Source organism: Cebidichthys violaceus, unplaced genomic scaffold, assembly GCF_023349555.1.
Source record: "Cebidichthys violaceus isolate CVI_PGR_0920_01 unplaced genomic scaffold, fCebVio1.0.p SCAF_91, whole genome shotgun sequence".
Classification (NCBI taxonomy): domain Eukaryota; kingdom Metazoa; phylum Chordata; class Actinopteri; order Perciformes; family Stichaeidae; genus Cebidichthys; species Cebidichthys violaceus.
This window is the reverse complement of record NW_027176977.1, coordinates 435,809-452,677: the sequence shown is the minus strand read 5'-3', so window position 1 is coordinate 452,677 and position 16,869 is coordinate 435,809. Positions and strand designations below refer to the sequence as shown.

The 16,869-nt window shown below is 40.4% G+C and overlaps 1 pseudogene; it reads right to left on the bottom strand.

Moving 5' to 3' along the window:
• Positions 1-7,350: 7,350 nt before the first annotated feature.
• LOC137867921 (putative nuclease HARBI1) lies at positions 7,351-9,049 on the bottom strand (annotated as a pseudogene).
• Positions 9,050-16,869: the final 7,820 nt, after the last annotated feature.

Sequence of the window (16,869 nt, the reverse complement as noted above, 5' to 3'; positions counted from 1 at the left end):
ATGGGTGCCGTTTATATTCAGGGGTTTAAGATCTACGTGTTAGAAAACAAGTTTTTTCTCCAGTTAATTAGAATCTAGATAGATAGTTGTGTGGTTATAATCGCTGTACACTCAAGAGAGGTGTGCGTTTACCTGGTGGAAAAATAATACCAGTGTTGTGCTTAGTTGTGGTGGAAAAAAAAACCTATACCCGCTTTGCGCGAGTCTTCTAATGCTGAAATACATAATACCAAAAACCAGGTGGTCTTTTAAGTATTTATTCTCTGCGCAGAGAAGGTTCAATCATCACAACAGAATGCGTACAGTCTCAGTCAGGAAGAACCTCGAAAAAAGTGAACAAGCTTTCTTTATACAGAACGAGCAAAGGTGGGGGCCGATGGCCGACGTTACAGACATCTCGTTCTCAGACTTTTGGTCTCAGACTGATGGAACAACAAGTGAAAACAAACAGCCAGCAACCAAAACAAGCAGCCCAAAGGCCTTGGCATGGAACATTGTCATACAACACAGTTAGTTATCTATGCGAACAGGCAAGGGAGAATTATTCTACTGCACAACAGAGACACGGTGAAGTTCAACAAAGTCCAGAGCAAAATTACTTATGCATGAATACAATATACTGAGTAGAAATATATACTACGTAAAAAATTACCATTACAATCCTCCCCTTGATCATTACATTAGATCACTACAATAGTATATATTCTCTGCTAGAAGTGAGAACGTAAGTCAATAATATTTCATAACGATTTTAGTTAAGGGCATCATTAGTAGTGAAAACACCAAGCCTGTGGAGGAAACTAAATCTTTATCATAGTTGGGAAAAGTGTCTAATTGTGCAGTCGTTAGAACAGGGTGCTCATGGGAATTCAGGAGGAGTAGATGGGACACTGATTTGTTGATGGTTCGCACTAAAGGACAGTCTAACAGACGGATTGACACATACCATCATCTGGATATTTCACTAGTTTGGTTAATATTGGCTGGCGAGACTAGAGAAGTTGACTGACATGTGGACAGAATAATTAAGGTGTTGAAAACACAGATTTCGTTGTAGCCTGTCGTCAATCAGGGGCATATCAAAACATCAACACATAATACTCAAAATGGTTTACATATGCACATCATTAATCAATAACGTTAAGGCATTAGCTGCTTTTTTTTTTTAAATTGTAGGCAAATCTATGTTGTAGCAAGCTAGGGAATGTTAACATGAACATGGGAAGATAAGTCTCCTGAGATGAGGTGAAACACAGACACTGGACCTCTAGTATCATAAGACAACATATCAGTGAGTTTCATAAACAATAATCAAACAACAAACGATTTGTAAGAAATTCTATCATATTACCATAATGCACATTCAGAATCAAGTGTCAGTTTAATCGATTACTTTATCAGGTAAACTAAACAAAAGCACGAGCTGTTTTATGAGATCATATTTCTCATAACAAGCTGTAATAATAAACATAAGTATTACACAGAAATGTCACTATTAAAGTACTACTCATCTTAGGGAGGAAAACAGTCAGGCATTGAAAACAAGTCACATGTTGCAGGATTGGCCTTTTTCCTTCTTTTCAAACAGCATGTCTAGGGCCAATTTAAATCAATGGAGTGTATTCATATCACATGTTTGCTGTTTAGTTAAATTACAAACTGTTTCTTTAATCTGATGGTTGCTGGTTTTTGGTTCTATGTTATTTGGTTGCTATGGTTTCTCATGCATCAATTATTAGGAAACACAATTATTATTGCACAAAAATACAGAAAACACATTGAACCTCTTAGGCCACACCCCCCCGGACCGTGGAATGGGTGCCATGGTGCTGTAGATCTGCCTTCCATCGCCGTTACTTAGGTGCTCGATGAGTTGTTAGCAAACAATACATTTTTTTTTAAATACAAAAAACTGTGCACTCTTTTGTGTACCATGCTGAATTAATACAATAACATTCCATATTTCTTTGCTTTATTTCCACTGACCGTTACTTTAAGTCTAGTCTTAAAATCCTGAAATCCACAGATGAATGATGCTACTTAGTCTATTCTGATAAATCCCTGCTGTGATACATCATAACGTATTGTATTGTAATTCCTAATAATAACTTAATAAAATACAAATATTTATTGCTGCAGTTCTTTTATATTCCTTAATGCCAGTTAACAACCAATTTGAATACAGTGATATTTATATTATTTAATGTAGAGGCTCAGCTCATCATGTTATCTTGAGAGTTTAGATAGTAGATAGCAGATACTTTATTCATTCTGCAAGGGGAAATGTGTTTGTTACAGCAGCAGAAAATATACTAAAGCAATTAAAGTAACAGTAAAAAAATACAAGTTTAAAGTATAAAAATGCACAATATATACAATAAAAATAGCAGAGTAAAACTATAGAATATATACAAAAAACATGCACAGTAGTGTATACAATGAAATAGAATGGTATCATTACCTAAGCTAAAATAAACAGTAGTGCAAAATTTAGATTTAGTATAAGAGGTGTAAAATGTTCTAAAACGTTTGTACTCATTGTATTTAAGTGGTGTTTTTATTTACTTTGATGATGCATCAAGATTTTGATGACCAGTTGAAGAAAGGGATTATAACCTGCATGGGACAGTTACAAAGTAAAAGTATAAGATTCAATCTTATTCAATCTCTTATCACTGGTAGAAGACTGGGATTTTGGTAGTCTTTTAGACAAAGGTTGTGGTTTTAAACAATGTTGCTGAATATTAAATTCTGTACAAAATGTGGATAACACATACACATATACTTTAAACTACATATTTCCCCTGTACCAAGTTATCTCTGCTGTGAGCTAATTTAGCGTACTACTAGAAGAGAGCATGTGGCAAATGTCTGCAATAATTGAATATCATAAGTGAGGGATATTTCTGTAGGCTCACCTAGCATGAGTGTTGTGAGCTAAAAAGAGTAACCTGATAATAAAAAAAAATAAAAAAAACGCTTGCTTAGTCGTAGCATCAGCTGCAGCATTTCCTGTTGAAATGGGATCAGAAGCGTTAGTGTGAGCATCACATTTCATAACACAGACAGTTTTAGGGAATACATTCTTTACTTGTCATCTGAATATACAAAGTTTTCCGAGCAACTATGACAAATTAATTCATTATTTGTCTTTACTTAAGCATGAATTTGCATGTATTGCCCTATCAGAAACATGGTTTACTGAGGACTCTAGATACATTTTTAAAATAACAAAATACAGTTCAGTTCACCATGCAAGAGAGGATGGATCTGGAGGTGGAGTATCTCTGATTTATTCGTGGTGACTATGAATTCAAAAGTTTGTCTTTACTTTAGTTACCTTTTCCCTCTTATTTTTAAAGCAACATGAGTTACAGAGTTACATGAGTTCTGTATTCAAGATTAATAGAGCTGAACATATTAATACAGTAATGGATAATACATTGTTCCACAGTAATGTTAGGCACATCTAATGTATTAATCTAATCTAATGTGTGAAACGGCAGAAAGGAACCATGAGCTCCCCATGTTCCTGAGTCTAAACTGATGTCATGTAACCGTCTCTTTGGTCAACGTACTGTGTGAATGGTGTGTCTAGTTTAGGTAGTCCAAGTGTCAGAGCTGACAGTAAAGCGTCCTTTATGTCATTAAAGGCAGCAGTCGAGGAGTCAGTCCAGGTCAGTTTGTTCTGCGCAGAAAGATGTTCACCATGAATCATGGAAGAGAGGAGTGCCTCTCTTTCTGAGTAGTTTAGGATCCACTGATCTAATATGACGTCATTCATATAAAGCTCATCATTTGTTTCTTAGTTGTGTTTTAGGCACATTTTGAATAACCTGTATTCTCTTGGGAGAGAGGGTTTTGCCCTCTGCTGTGATCACATGTCCCAGATATGAAACTTTATCCAGAGCAAATTTCGCAATTCTCGCGGTGCACCGAAGCATTAACTGCTGGTAAATCTTAAACAAATCGTCACTCAGTCGGTTCCCCCAGGTCTCGAATTTTCTTTACCTGAACGGTTGGTGTGCGCACCACCAGAGAATCATCACAAATCAGATTTTGGGTGAACCACCAAAGGTGTCACACCCCTCACCAGTCCTACGTCATATTTGTGTGCAGACCATAGAGAGGAAGGCACCTCAGACAGCTCAGCCATGTTTACAGACGGAACATTTCAAACCATGGTGTGTGTGTGTGTGTGTGTGTGTGTGTGTGTGTGTGTGTGTGTGTGTGTGTGTGTGTGTGTGTGTGTGTGTGTGTGTGTGTGTGTGTGTGTGTGTGTGTGTGTGTGTGTGTGTGTGTGTGTGTGTGTGTTCTTATCAAACATAAGTTGAGTTACTCTTTTACTGTTAACATTGATGTACATCATATTCTATTCTGTATACATATTACTGATGTGAGTTGAGTCTTACTGTGCAGCCAGTCAGACATGTCCTTCCATCTCCAATAATGGGCCTCATGCATAGGACACACGTGTGAACTCCCTCTTAAACAACTCAGATTGTGTGGGAGACAGAGAAACAGAGACAGCAGCAGCATTTTCTGCATTTTCCATCATACATAATTTCTCTACCTACTAAATGTATAGGGCAGTGATCAGACAGTAGAAATGAATGTTTGTCTGTGATGTTTATCTAATATATAGGATAAGGGCTTTGTGTACATTTCACTAATTGGTATTCCCCTGAGCCAATCAAAAATGTAACATATTTACCTTTAATAGTTAATGTGTCTTGTGGTAACTTTCTAAAAACTTAATTTTTGTTCGAGTACATTTGGTATGTGGGTTGAGTGGTGTTTGTATGGTTTCTAATGTGTGTATTGATGTACAAGTTTGTCATAGTCAGAATCTAAAGTTAACTCACCCTCTGTTGTAATGTGTGTGCGTCGAATGGTCCATCTCTGAGGTCCGCCCCGCCGCCTGCTCCTCTCCTCTTGACTGCTGATGTTGAGCCCTCCCACCAGTCCTGCCTCCATAGAGATTGTGGGCCGTCCCTTAGACAATGTCCAAGTTGCCACAAAGTTTTCAGCTGGTGTCTGTTTTCCAAAGTCAATTTTATATCACACAATTCTCTTTAGTGTGATGTTTTTCAGATTCATAGATGGCAGGAAAGCCTTCTTACAAAGCTCTGTCGTATATAACATATTCCAGGTTGATTACGGCTGGTGTGAATGCCGCACATCTTTTATGACAACGCACAAAGGAGGTCATAGTTCTCTTGAATGCTGTGAAGTTGCTCTTTGAACTCTCCACATGAGTCATGGCTTCTTCTTCATGTCTTCTGTCTCTGTTGTAATGTCCTCATTTTCTCGCGTTCAGATGATCCAGGTTCATATTGTCACCAGTGTTCATTGACGGGCTTGTAGCTGTGAGCGTTGACATGGTGCCTGTAGATTTTGATGAGTCTTGTCCGTCTTCATCCTTGGAGTGTTGAGTGGTGGGTTTGGCTGTAATGTTGTTTGTGCCTGGGGAGCATACGGCAGCGGCGTTGCGGAGACCAGGGGCCTGTTGTTCGAAGTGGGAAAGCCAGGTTGGACAAAGTCTCATAAGTTCATCCTGGCTTAATTGGTTATTCGAACTGCGAGCCAGGCTGAGGAGGGGCGGCTTTGTCAAGCCAGGTCTAACTAATTTGAGTAAGTGCGCGGCCACGGCTTACTTCGGTAGACCACAGAGATTGACCACAGATTCACTGATGAGACGACAGGTGTGGACACTTTCCTCCAATGAACAGCGGATCTGAATTGACGTAAGGTGACACACCTCTCATAAAATGAAGCACCGCTGCTGTCTTGAAGTTTGGAGACGGACTGATTAAATGAGTAGGTAAGTAATCCAAAACTAAAATCCTTAATCACAATTTAAGTTCCTTTCACAAATTAAAAAGTGTTGCCTTAATGATAAGCAGTGGAAATTGATAACAAGTGGTGAATATAAGAACATTGTTGGTGCTTGAATAATTCTCTGATAATGTTTAAATGAGGTGTGTGAATTTTTTGGAAGGGTTACACATTAAACATTTAGTCTTAACAGGTCAAATGGAGAGGACGCGAGCTGCCTACTTTTCCCCAAATGAGCAGCAGCTCTTAATGGATACGTATGAGGAGGTGAAACATCGGATTAACAAAAAGGGTAACACAGCTGCCACCATAAAAATACGAGAGCACGCGTGGCAGACGATTGCAGACAGACTAAATGCGTAAGTAATCTAAAACGATACACTTTAATGAATTATCATCATTGTAATTCAAGTTCTTTTTGCAAATGCTGTAGCCTTATGAGCAGTGGGAATTGATTCACTGTGCAAATCTTTTCTTTCTCATGTAACGTTCATACAGCACAAATACAAGTGGCCAAACACGCACCTGGCAACAGGTGAAAATTAAATATAAGAATATTCTGCAGTCTGGTAAGTGCTTCAATAAATAGCTGATAACTATGCACAAACGAGGTGTATAGATTATTTGGAAGGTCCTGGCTAACACTTTTTTAATTGTATTATATCATTACTTCTACCAGCATTTATATAAAAGCCTATGTGTATTTTTCTGCATGCCATTTTTGTCCTTTTGCATGCCTTTTGCCACAGCAAATTCCTTGTTTGTGTAAACTTTCTTCAATAAACCGTGTCTCATTCAGATTTTCATGTATGCACTGATTTCAGCAGTCAAGAAGAAGGCACACATGTCTGGCACGGGGGGTGGCCCACCGTCTGCGGAATCCACACCTGCAGAATCAGTTGCCCTAGACCAGAATCGAGGCAGGCCGATGATGGAGGGATTAGAGGGAGGGTCAGCTACAGGCTCTGCAACTGAATTGCAGACTGCGCCCTTCATACGAGGTACATAGTTGAAGGAATCAATACGTTTATGGTGTTCTGTAGACTGACTTTAGCTTGTCTTGCAGTGTCTGGCAATGATATCACACTCCTCGTTCAAGCAGAAGATCCAGTAAGTGTTATTAAAGGCTCAACATGTCTTGCAAGTTTACACTTGGTTAACATGAGTTTTATTTGATGGTGTCAGGGTGAAGGCACATCTGCCCAAGCTGATGATGAGACTCTGTCCCTGGATTCAAGGAGGTTTGAGGTAACCTGTCAATCTTGTGGAATTTGTCTGTGTAAGAAGTCAGTGATGTGGTGCTCATGGAGGACATCGTATGGAACAGGACACAGATGCTGAACAAAATGATGGCCTGCCTGCAGAAATAGTAAGTAGCCTATCGCATGAATGAAATCCAGTGTCCACGATTCCTGTACTAGTAACTGATGTGTTTTTTACAGAATCCCCAAACTGTCAGACGCCTCTATGCAATTAATCTTCTGAAGCAAACGGAGCTGGCAGATGCAAAAATCAAGCTTGAAAAGCGGAAGCTTGAGGATCTGGATCTGGACAGACAAATAAAAAAAACTTGAGGAAGTTGGAACTTGAGATCAAAAAACTAGAGAAAGAAGTATGTTTAATGCACATTGTAAGCATGACAATGATACAAGGTATTCAATGTTGTTTCTCATTTCCTCCACAGCTCCAAACAGACAGTGAATAAAATAATTTAATGAATACTGTGGAGTCATTTCCTTGTTTCAGTCATTAAATCCTGCTCTAAGCAGTTTTTTCTCAACTGATGCGAGGGTCTAATGGCAGAGAATGTTGTGTAAAGCTCTTTGTGACCAACTTTTTGTAAAAATGGGCTAAACAAATAAAGTTGCCTTGTCTAACTAAATAAAAAAAATCCTGCTCTAAGCAGCTATTTCAACAAAAGAGAAATACAGTTAACTAAAATAACTAGCAACATACTGATCTCTGACAGCTCTACCATTCACATTGTCTGGAAAAATAGCAGGATTATCCCCGTCCATTTGGAGGGCCACTCTAGGAGCTCTTTCCCTCCTGATGATGGCGATGTTGTGGAGTACTGTGCACGTGACTATGATGTCACAGGCTCTGTCTGGCTTGACCCTCAAATGACGGAGGCATTGGAAACGGGTTTTCAGAAGGCCAAATGCCATCTCAATTCTGCCCCTTGTCCTTGCATGGGCCAGGTTGAAATTCATCTGGGCCCCCCCCTGGGGGTCTGCAAAGGGTGTAAGCAGAAACGGCTGGCATGCGTAGCCCTTATCGCCCAAGATTATGCCAGCAAATTCGCCTGAGGGTGCAAGATGTAACCGTTATACACCTTTGACACATTCTGATGTTGAAGTTGCTTAACAAATGCATGGCTTACCTTGAGACAGCTTCTGGTGAATCAAAGAGGCCCGAAGGACTCGTGCGTCATGGACAGAGCCTGGCCACTTTGCCTCCACATTGCTGAAAATGCAGTCAGCATCACAGATCATCTGAAAGAATAAGATGAAAGCTATTAACACAATTTGAAGCACATGACTAATTTATTTAACAGTAACCATAGGTCATTCCTACCTGAACGTTGATGCTGTGGAACGATTTACAAAATCGCCCTCATTAACACCCGAGGGGCGCTTTATACTCACATGAGTGCAGTCCAATGCACCAATGACATTAGGGAAAGCTATTATAAAAATAAACCCTTGTGAAAAACATAATGTGCAGCCCATACCATTTTACCTACACATTTTTCTTCGTGTGAGTATTTCATATTACCTGCGATTTTGTAAAAACCCTCCTTGATGTAACACAGTCGTCTGTGGCCAGGGAATGTAACAAAAATGTGCACGACTGATTTAAGTGCCAAATACACGTCGCGGATGGCCCGGCACACAGCTCCTTTATTGAAGTTCTCAGCATCCCCGATGGAGTAGAGAAACGAGCCGCTTGCAAAAAAACGGAGCGCAACACAGACCATCTGTGGAACCGTCATTGCGCGGCTCCGGGCTGTGCGCCGCTGGATTTTGGGACCCAGTATTCCACACAGATAGCGGATGCCCTCTCCTGAAAATCTGTATCTTTCTATTAGATAGTCGTCACTGAACGCCAGTGGATCTGACCTGTCTCTGACCACCCTCTGAGGTCGAAATGCCCACCGAACAATGGCTACCTCATCATCCACAATGTCCTCCAAAATAGGACACGCCATTGTGAAGGAAAGGACACATGTTCATGGGACTTAATATAGTGTAGGCTATTACCCTAATTGCTGACTTAATTGCAAGCACCTTTGCAAGTGCAGCCATTTCTAATTACTATAATGACTGCAATAAAATCAGATTTGAGCTGGCAAACAATATGAAGGGTGTTTATTTTCAATGACGAACACACGAATAGGCCCCAATTATGAAAAAGAACTATCGTAATAGGCTAACTCTATTTATTTTTTTAATTTGATTATGTTTTGTTTTATTTCTTTTTTTAAAATAATAATTTAGCCTACGTGTTTGTTTGTTTAAAAATGAGGCCAATGTGTAGCCTTCATCAGAACATGGAATGACTGTATAAAACACATTCATTTCTGATCAGCGCAGCCGCTGACTCCAAAGATAAGACAACAGAATCAACTAAGCTTGGCATTTAGCCTGGTCTGGAGCAGGCTAGCTGCAGAGAATAAATCACCATGGTAACTGGACCAGGATAAAGTTATCCAGCTTTCGAACAACTGACTGCAGGCTAAATTCAGCCAGGATAGCCAACATATCCCGGCTTAATCCCTTATCTAGGTTTCGAACAACAGGCCCTGGATCAGGATCCACTCGACCATGTAAAACAAATACAAAACAAAAACAAAACAAAGTTCAGCAGTATATTTTCCTTTTCTATCAGTTGTATGTGTCTTATTCAAATACATCTGTTTCTTTCTTTACCTCTTGGACATTACTTCATCTGTTTCTGCTTTGCCTTTTCCTCTCTCCTCCAGACACGGTTTGAGTTGATCACATTTTTGTCGTAGGCTGAAGTTGCCTTTTCAAGGGAACACCAATTTTATCCATTCTGCCAATTGTTAGGCCGTCTGATTATCTTTGTCCCACATGTATTTTATTATTGGAGGTAAGACCTTGGCATCGGGCTGCTCAGGCTCATTATATGACTTTTTATCATTTCCAAATGTTTCACCTTTATCTTTTATTTTTATTATATATATTTTTTTCATATCATTCTCTCTTTTTTTTCCAACTCTGTGTATAATTTCTGTATCAGATTGAGACTGAATAAACCTCCCGCAGGAAAACCATTTTCGTTTACTTATTTGTTTGGATGCCGGCAACTCACCTCCCCATATTTGTTTTTCATGAACATGACATTGGGCCCATCAGGCGGAGTGTAACCTGGCATTTACTCTTACTAGCCCCCATATGCTAACCTTTTCACTTATATGGGTCTATCTATATGTATCTATCTCTTTAAACAATATAAACACAGTCGTCACCGTGAGTTTCAAGATTCGTTTCTGGCACAATCTGAATAAAAGCCGTTGCTCTAGACTCACTGTCTAAGCCGTTATATAGACGCAGCCGTCCTTACGGACTCTTTGTCTCTTTGGTCAAGCGACTTCAGCATTTAGCGCCTAACCCCAAGATAGAACAGGTGCCAGATGCGCACCTCTGTTTCCCAGCATAGGTCGAAGGACTTCAGCGCTTAGCGTACCTCCCCTATAAGGTAAGGTCTGCGACATGCAACACTAAACACCCATCCTTGTTTTCCAGCCCTCCTTTTTTAGACAACATTTACTTACAGACTTTCGTCTCACAGGTCCAAGGACTGCAGTGCTCAACGTCTACCTCCTTGAAGGTCTGCAACATGCAACACTAGACACTCATCCCTGCCTTGTTATCTACGGGTCAAAGGACTTCAGTGTTTAGCTCTATATCCCAAACACTCACCCTTGTTTTCCAGCTACCCAATCGTCACTGCTCAGAAAAATGCTAAATTACTAAAATAAGAGTTGCGCCAACATCCTCAATAAAACCCACAAAACAAAATTAAAAACCCCACTGTGAACAATAATAGACATATTTGCTTTTCAGTCTCACGATATGGTCTTCCAGGATTAATTTCACTCATACGATTATTTTTAATAATTTCAGCGACTCACCAAATGAGAATTTGTAGTTATTTGGACTCAACGGGTCCTTCAGGATCCCAGTGAAGACGACCAGGACAGGGATCGGGCCTCTCTCTCTTAATTTTGTCTGGAGGTACGCAGAGGCAGAAGGGCCAGTTCACCGATCCCTGTTGGCTCCTGACGATCTTGCAAGGGATCCTGTTCGTGACGCCAATTGTGGTGGAAAAAAAAAACCTATACCCGCTTTGCGCGAGTCTTCTAATGCTGAAATACATAATACCAAAAACCAGGTTGTCTTTTAAGTATTTATTCTCTGCGCAGAGAAGGTTCAATCATCACAACAGAATGCGTACAGTCTCAGTGAGGAAGAACCTCGAAAAAAGTGAACAAGCTTTCTTTATACAGAATGAGCAAAGGTGGGGGCCGATGGCCGACGTTACAGACATCTCGGTCTCAGACTTTTGGTTTCAGACTGATGGAACAACAAGTGAAAACAAACAGCCAGCAACCAAAACAAGCGGCCCAAAGGCCTTGGCAGGAACATTGTCATACAACACAGTTAGTTATCTATGTGAACAGAGAGGGAGAAGTATTCTACTGCACAACAGAGACACGGTGAAGTTCAACAAAGTCCAGAGCAAAATGACTTATGCATGAATACAATATACTGAGTAGAAATATATACTACGTAAAAAATTACCATTACATAGTCCAACAGTGCAGTTTCCTCAAAGTAAAGTAACATAGTGGTGGTATAACAGTATATCATATATTAAAAATTGTAAAAAAAAATATTTTTGTATTAAATTTAAAAAAAGTATGTACATTATACATATTATGGTATATAAGAGTAATATATTATGAAGTGAAATGTAGTAGTAGCAAAACAATATTCAGTATAGTACAGCAGCATTGCATATTGTAATTATTAAGTCTACAAATGACAAAAGAAAAAAACGCAGCTCATCTGACTCAACTAAAATCCATACTGTGACCATAAAACTGATTTACGGCAGCTGACCTGTCGTAACAACAATGGGTGTTCTCAGGAAATGTGGCTCCGCCCACTCAGTCCGGCAGCTTCATGACGGGTGCCGAACGAGTGCCGCTGTTGTGACATCTGACTGACGCTTGCCGCTGAGTTGCCGCTCAGGTGCCACAAGGTGCCACAGACTAGTCACTGAGGTGCCACAGTCCTGACGCCTGACTGACGCCTGACTGACGCTTGCCACAGACTAGCCACTGAGGTGCCGGTGCCACAAAGAGGATCTCGGCCTTACTGCAATTGTGGCAGGCAAACTCCGGGCACTCCCGTTGTATGTGCCCCGGCTGCATGCATATTCTGCATATCCTAACTTGTCGGTCGTGTATTACCCTGAAGTACTCCGACCTCATCACAGTGTTGAATTTCGTCGAGTAAGGTAGAGATTGTACATTGTTGTTAAACTTAACTCTCAGGAAACGGGTGCCATCTGTCACTTTAGACCCCGGCCACAATCTTCTTCTAATTGGAGAAACTGCCGTTACCCCCCAGCTCGTTAACTTCAGTATGATTTCGTTGTCACTCACATAGTACGGCAGGTTCAGGAATGAGACAATAAGTTCATCATTAGAGATTTCTTTTGCGTGTGCTCTTGTATCCCCGACTTTAAACCCCTCCATGAGTCTGTCTTTACCTTTTAAATCGCTCATCGTGACTTCAAACTTTCTCGGCCCGAGTACTCTGCACGCCAGCAAAGCACCGCATAGCTGCTTCACGTGGCTAATGAGCTGAACCGGGCTCATCGCCTCTCCTCCCTCCAATTCCACATTTACTGTTAACCTCCGGGGGTCTAACTCTTCTCTTCCTTCTGCGGCTTCGCCGCTCTCTATCTCAGCAGGCACCAACCTGCCCTCAGGATTGTCCATGTGGGGTGTCATTATTCAGTTCAATGTCGGGTTTGGATTGGTCGTCGATCTGCCGTTCCATATCGTTAGGGGATGATCCTTTTCATTCGTCTGTCTGCCGTTCTTTTGGGGGTTGTCCATTAGGGAGGTTGTCGAGCCGGTCCTGGTCTGATTCACGTGTGTCGTCATCTTTTTTTTTCTTTTATTTTTTTTTTCTCACCAAACACTGTGCACCTCCACCAAAAACAGGCAAAGGTACCAAAAATGAAGCTTCCCCCCATTCAGTGTGAAACTGACGGGGGTACTAAACGATCAATCCAAACAAAAAGTGAACCAAAATGCACCTATGATAGGGATTTAAAAGGCAAAAAGTAGAAAGAATTGAGAGGAGAAGAACAAGGCTGCTGCTACTGCAGCATGCAATCACGCACTCTGAGAAAAAAAACTCCACACCTGACGATCGTTTGGCGATCAGAGAGGTATGGCCATAAGCAAGTTTGTCTCCAACACATGATTAAGAGAGGAAAGGGAGTGCAGGAGAGGAAGAGAGAGAAGGTCGACAGGAGACGGAGGAGGGATTTCCGGTGGAGACGTGGCTTGAGTTTGAGTACTGAGCGGAGAGGTTGTTTTGGACAAACAATTAAGATAAAGGAGTCTGACTTTAGGATTTGCAGACATCGGGTCTTGGCTGTGGGAATACTTTGCGAGAATACCGACCGACGGCCTGTATAGGTCCGGAACGGTATTCTTAAAACGTATTTCATGCCGATCAGGATGGCAGGGAAAGAAGGGTACAGTGATAGCATGGAGTTAAATGAGGAAGAGACAAGAAGTGGGAAGGAGAGTGAGTGGAAATTAGCAGGGTAGAAGTCGGCGAATCGCAAGAGAAAGAAAAAGAATGAAATAAGTTTGGGTGAAACTGAGAGTGAAGAAAAGGAAGAGGAAGTTGGAGAGCCAAAGGTGAAAATGTTAAATGTAGTGATACGATTCGAAGGAGAAGGAAGAGTAAAGAAAATAGACCCATTAAAACTGACCAAAATAATTAGAGCACAAATCGGAGAAGTGAAGTATGCAAGGATCTTGGGAGATGGAAATCTTTTAATTGGATGCAACAGTGATGCACAAGTAAATAAGGCAAAGACACTTGCCATGGTTGGAAAAATCAAGGTGCTTAAAGTTATAAAAGTGGGAGAGCAGAGGCCCAATGGCAGCAGGGGAGTGATATCTAAATTGATATCAAAAGTGTGCAAAGGAAAGAGAAGGTGTGCTAGGTGTGGAGGAGAACATGAGTATGGAAAGTGTGGAGAAGGAGTCCAGCCAAAGTGCTGCAACTGTGGGGGGAAACATAGCGTTGCATATTGGGGATGTGAAGCAATGAGGCGAGAGGTGGAAGTCCAACAAACAAGAAGGAAAGGAAATGTATCTTATGCAGAAGCAGTTAAGCTGGTGAGGCAGTCAGGGGAGCTTATTCACAAAGAGCAAATAACAGTGGAGGCAAAAAGAAATGATAAAATCAGGGTATGGGCAGAAAAGGAGAAACTGGTGACTTTCATAGCAGGGGTGATAAACGCAACTTCTGAGATCAAATCTAAAACTGAAAGGATTCAAATAATCGTTAAAGCAGCAATACATCATCTTGATATGATAGGTTTAAAATGGGAGGAAATAAGAGACAATCTTAGTTTACAGGCAAGCCAAGAAACATGTATTGGTTAATAATAATGTTAATACTTCAATGGAATGCTAGAAGTTTGATTGCCAATGGACGGATGGATGGTTTAAGAAATGTATAGATAGCAGAAGGGAGAAACCAGATGTTTTGTGCATACAAGAATCATGGTTAAAGCCAAAATTGGACTTTGTAATGTATGGATATGTAGCAATTAGACGAGATAGGAAAGAAGGACAAGGGGGGTGGGGGGGGGGGGGGTTGTGTTACTTTTATAAAACAAGGGATTCCCCATAGAGTACTGGGTATAGGGCAAGAAATGGAGTACGTGGTAGTGGAGGTGTGGGTTGAAAGGAAGGAATTTGTGGTAGTGAATTATTATAATCCATGTCTGAAAATAGAACTAAGAAAATTGGAAGAAATAGAAGGGCAAGATAGGGCAAGCATAGTATGGTGTGGAGACTTCAACGCACATAACACATTATGGGGGAGTGGGATTACTGATGGCAATGGTCAAACCATAGAAGAACTACTAGATGAAAGGAATTTAGTCTGCCTAAATGATGGAAGTAAAACAAGGATTAATATCAATACAGGAAAGGAGTCTGTACTAGACCTAACACTAGCTTCTAATAACATTGCTGCAGTGTGTGATTGGAAAGCGTATCACAAAGGAACCATAGGCAGTGATCACTACCCGATATTCTGTAAAATAAATATTCATACATCAGTAACGGAAGACGACAGGGGTGGAAAATGGGTTTTTGGGAAAGCCAACTGGAAGAGATTTAAGGAAGAGAGTGATGGTCATCTGAGTAAGATTAATGACGATATGCCTATAGAAACTCTAAATGATATGATAACAGAAGGCATTATGACAGCTGCTCTAGAATCTATCCCAAAAAGTAAAGGAAAAACAAGCAGAAAAGCAGTTCCATGGTGGAACAATACTTGTAAAGAGGCAATTAGAAATAGAAACAGGGCATTTAAATGAATGAAAATAACTCATAACGTTCAGTATATGATACAGTTCAAAAAGGCTCAGGCATTAGTGAGAAAGACAATAAGGCAGGCAAAAAGGACATATTGGAGGAAGTTTTGTGACACAGTTGGAAATACAACCCCAGTAGGAGAAGTGTGGGGGATGATTAGAAAGATGGGAGGGGACAGAAGAGAGTGGAGTTATCCTGTGCTAACAACTGGGAAAGAAGTAGCGGTGACTAATAAAGAGAAAGCTGAGATATTGGTTAATACTTTTGTAAAGATACACAGCACTGACAATGTATCTGACGAAGGAAAACGAATTAGAGAGCAAACAAGATTTGAAAACAGGGAGGCCTTGAGGAAGAAGGAGAATACTGAAGACGAATTGAGTGTGCCATTTACAATGGGGGAGTTAAAAAGAGCAGTTGCTAAAGCTGGAATGACTGCCCCAGGAAATGATGAAATATGTTATATTATGGTAAAGCAATTAAGTGGAGATGGGCTGAATAAGTTACTAACCTTGTATAATAAAGTGTGGGAGGAAGGTAACATACCAGCAAGGTGGAAGGAGGCCGTTATTGTCCCCATAAGGAAGCCAGGGAAAGATGCAAGTAACCCATCAAATTATAGACCAATTGCCCTAACATCACATATATGTAAACTCATGGAACGCATAGTAAACGAAAGATTAATGTAGTATTTAGAAAAACAACAGATATTAATAGGGTGTCAGAGTGGATTTAGGAAAGGTAGGGGAACCTTGGATTCAATTTTATGTTTAGAAGATGAGGTAAGAAAGGCACAGGTTAATAAAGAAACTGTGGCAGCAGTGTTTTTTGATGTAGAAAAGACTTATGATATGCTATGGAGGGAAGGCCTATTGATAAAAATGCATTTAATGGGAATCAGGGGAAAACTGTTTAATTGGATAATGGACTTTTTAAATAACAGAACTATCCAGGTAAAAGTAGGAGCTGAAAGGTCAAGGAAATATGAGGTAGAAAATGGGACTCCACAAGGGAGTGTGGTAAGTCCTGTACTATTTTCAATTGCAATAAATGACATCTTTGGAACGGTCTCACCAGATATGGGAAGGTCATTATTTGCAGATGATGGGGCTTTATGGAAAAAAGGAAGAAACTTGGAACATATTGTTCAAAAACTGCAAGAAGGGATGAAACAAGTTGAAATATGGGGGAAGAAATGGGGACTTAAATTCTCATCGGAAAAAACTAAAGTAATGTTCTTTACGAGACGGAGAACTAGGGGAATCTTTCAGCTGAGTCTGTATGAAAACAATTTAGAAATAGTAGAGTCATTTCGGTTTTTTGGGGTACACTTTGACAGCAGATTAACATGG